Below are 3,829 nucleotides of genomic sequence, written 5' to 3'. Positions count from 1 at the left end.
TCAAGAGATCTATGTAGTAATCCAGCCAAGCATGGGTCCTAGAGGGGCCCCTTGTTACCTGGGAGTGGGGCCAGAGCAGGTGAGGAGGAGAGGTGGGCAGAATGTGGAACTGAAGATATCAAGAAAGAAGTTGTTCCAAGTAAAAGGTGATGTAATGCTTCTGAGAGGGAGGACTTTATGGACAAATGTTCAGGGTAAGGATGATGTTTGGAGGACTAGATTTGAGGACTGTTTGGGAAGTGATGATAGGTTAGAATTCAACTTAGAACAAGGGTCCACAGGTGGTGTAATGATTATGTCACTGAGCTCTCACATAGTGGATAGCAGTTCAAGTATCAGACCCAGCAGCTTAAAATTCACACTGGGTGCGTGTGCGTGCGTGCCCAATATCCCAAGAGGAGAAGGGATTGCAGTGAGGCCATCCTTCTGGGGGCAATTTCTTACTTTCTGTCTCACTAGCTCTCCAGCGAGCACATGTGCCCTGTAGCAAAAATTTCGCTCTAAAAATCAATAAAAATAATTAAATTTAGAACCAAACAAAAAGGGGGTGGGTGTTATCGTAGAGAAGCACAAGCCAAAAGTCTTGGCTGCCAGTCTGCACAACTATCACCTGTCCACATATAATTCTCCAGGGGAATGTTTCTAATTATCCTTGGACTTTCAGTGTCAACCTATGGTGAAAGTACAGAAAATGCACGGGATAGTGTGTGCCCAAGATCCCGAGAGGAGAATGGAGGAGAAGGGATTGTGGCATGGCCATCCCCCCGGGAGGGTGATTTCTCGCTTTCTGTCTCTCTGTCTCTGTCTTTCTGGTGAGCACATGCATCCTATAGCAAAAAAAAAAACTCTCAAAAAACAAACAAACAAACAAAAAAAGAACAGTGAACTCAAAAACAAAAAAAAAAAAAACAAAAAAACAACAGCAACAACAAAAAGAACACACAAACAAAAAACAGTGAACTCCTCCAGCACCTGACACAGGCTGATAACTCAGGAAGTAACTGGCATAAACATTTTGATACATTTGCCTTCAACCTTGGGTCCTTCTCCCTCTGACAAGGATTATAACAATCCCTGACTGCGCTCACATCTGGATGTAAGATACCTGACAAAGTAAGAGAGGTCTGTCAAGCAATTTTGTCTCCAAGTCTAAGGATTGGTAATTCTGCCAGATTGGACTGCTTCTACTCAAAAAAGACAGGGAGGTGGTGAGGGTAGGAGAGATTATGGGTCATATCCAATATCTGTCCTCTTCTTCCCTCATACAAGAATTTTCAGTTGGGGGGAAAAAGGAAGAAAAACCATATTGTACCCCCACAAAGTTGTACAATTCAATATAAGGGAGAAACTATTAGGTCATTGCGAAAGTCCTGACTTACTTTTCTGTTTTCCTTTCCAGATGATCCGATATAAGATAAGAATATTTTCAATAATTTTTGAAAAGTCCCCTCCTCTAATACCTTGATTTCTGTGCATAAGAACTGTGTGTTCTTCACTGCAAATCTGGAATCTGTCCGCTCCTGGATAAGCCACCAGCCCTGAGCACATACCTTTCAGGTAAGTCCCTATGAGAGGAATTTAAGAGTAAGGATCCAACTTTGCTATTTACCTGCACAGACCCAGAATCTTTAGGTGGTGTCTGCTAGGCTTTGGAAAGTGATAAAATTTTTTTCCTACTCTCATCTCAGTACCACTCTTAACTGGACTCTTTCAACCTTTTCTTTTCTTTCTTTTTTTTTTTTTGGAGAGATTTTTTTTTCGCTATAGGGTGCGTGCGCTCGCCAGACAGGCAGAGAGAGACATAGAGACAGAAAGCAAGAAATCACCCCCCAGGGGGGATGGTCACGCCGCAATCCCTTCTCCTCCATTCTCCTCTCGGGATCTTGGGCACACACTATCGGGTGCATTTTCTGTGCTTTCACCATAGGTTGACACTGAAAGTCCACGCACGTACACACGCCCGGTGTGAGTTTTAAGCCACCGGGTCCGGGACGCGAACCGCGGTTGACTACGTGGGAGTCCAGCGACATAGCCATTATGCTAACTGCTGGTTCCCAACCTCTTCTTTCTGCATAATCTCTCCATTGTCATGTCACCCAGGCCCGAGGACCCCATACTCAGTTTGATGCTGAGGATGTGCACAGCATTATCTCCGTGGTGACCTCTCCTCCCATGGGCTCGAAACTCACCATGACTTGATGTCTCCATTTGACTTCTCTGTGTAGATGTCTCATACTTGCCAATCCAAGATAGAAGTCCCTCCCACCTCCAAACTTGTTTCCTACCCCACTCCCTAGGACCCCAGTTGCTCAAGTCAAAAATCTATGTGTCATCCGTGATTTTTCTCCTTTCCCTCATTCTTATCCAATCTATTTGTAAGTCCTTGGAAATCTACCTCCAGAATATCTCTAGAATGTACCCTCTTCTCACCACTCCACTGTCAACACTTTAGACTGGCCAACTGCCTCTCACCTACAATGGCTCCAAGCTGGTCTCTCCACTTCCTCTTCTATCCCCAATCCTATGCAACCATCCCAATCTCATCTCTATCCAGGAACAGTAAAGATATTCTGGGGACAGGTGGTGGCCCAGTAGTAACACAACTGGACCACATAGGAAAGCCCTAGGTTCACGTATCAGGACCTCCCTGAGCATGCTGGACCCATGAGTGCATGCCCACGATTCAGGCCAACTGAGGATGGAGGTGGCTCATTGGTATCAAAACCCTGTTGGTATTATTGTTCTCTCTCTCTCTCTCTCTCTCTCTCTCTCTCTCTCTCATAAAAGAAAGAAAGTCACTTTTTTTTTTAATGAGAGAGATCCTCTTTTTGGGTTGCATTCCCCCTGCTTAGAACTTACCAATGGCTTCCAGTATTCTAAGACCAAGACCAAACTCTTCACTATGACAAGGTAGGCTCTTTATGAACTGGTCCCTCTCACTGTGCAAACTGGAAGGGAGAATGTTCCCATGCCTTTTCCAGCTTCTGGAGCTGCATTCCTTGGCTCATGGCCCCTTCGTCCACATTCAAAGCCAGCAGGAGAGCGTCTTGTTCCTGCAGTCACATCACCTTCTTCTCCAGGGTCAAACCTCCCAGTGCTGATCTCTTAGAAGGACACTTTAGGGCCTATCCAGGTAATCCAGGATAATAGCCCATCTCAAGATCCTTCACTTACGCATGTCTACAATGCCCCTTTTGCATGTAAGCCAGCATTCACAGGACCCAGGATTAGAACCTGGATATCATGAGACCATTAGTTGTCTACCATACACACCAAGTGCTCTTTCCCATGATGGAGTCTTTATGTAACTCATTCCCTGTGATTGGAATGTTCCCTTCCTCCCCCCAGCTCTTTGCATGGCCACTCACTGCTCATTCTTGGGGATAGAGCTTACCTGGAACTCCTCAGTCAAACTGTCAAAGTAACCTGTCAACAGGCTAGAGAAGTTTCCCTGTATTGTGTGCCTTTGTTCATTTCTTTTCCTGTAGTCACTGAAATTGATCTTATTTACATGTTTTTTGCAGTTTACTTGTATTTTGTTTATTTATCCTGTACCCTCACCTAACTGCCTTCAGGACAAGGACCAGGTCTGTTTTGTTCATCCACTAATTATCGTACTAGAACTGGTCTATTAGTCCACTATTGCATTGCCCAACAGAAATCCCTGAGACGTGGTGGTTTATGATGAAATAGAGGTTTATTCAGCTCATGGTTTGATGGCCCAAGATCCAGGGGCCAACTTCTGGTGAGGCCCCAATATGATGGAGAGCAGGATCTTGAGCAAAGCAGTTGTTCATAAATCTAGTCTTTCTCCTCTTATAAACCCACC

The sequence above is a fragment of the Tupaia chinensis genome, unplaced genomic scaffold (assembly GCF_000334495.1).
Source record: "Tupaia chinensis unplaced genomic scaffold, TupChi_1.0 Scaffold000422_1, whole genome shotgun sequence".
Classification (NCBI taxonomy): Eukaryota; Metazoa; Chordata; class Mammalia; order Scandentia; family Tupaiidae; genus Tupaia; species Tupaia belangeri.
Note: the sequence above shows the minus strand (reverse complement) of the source record.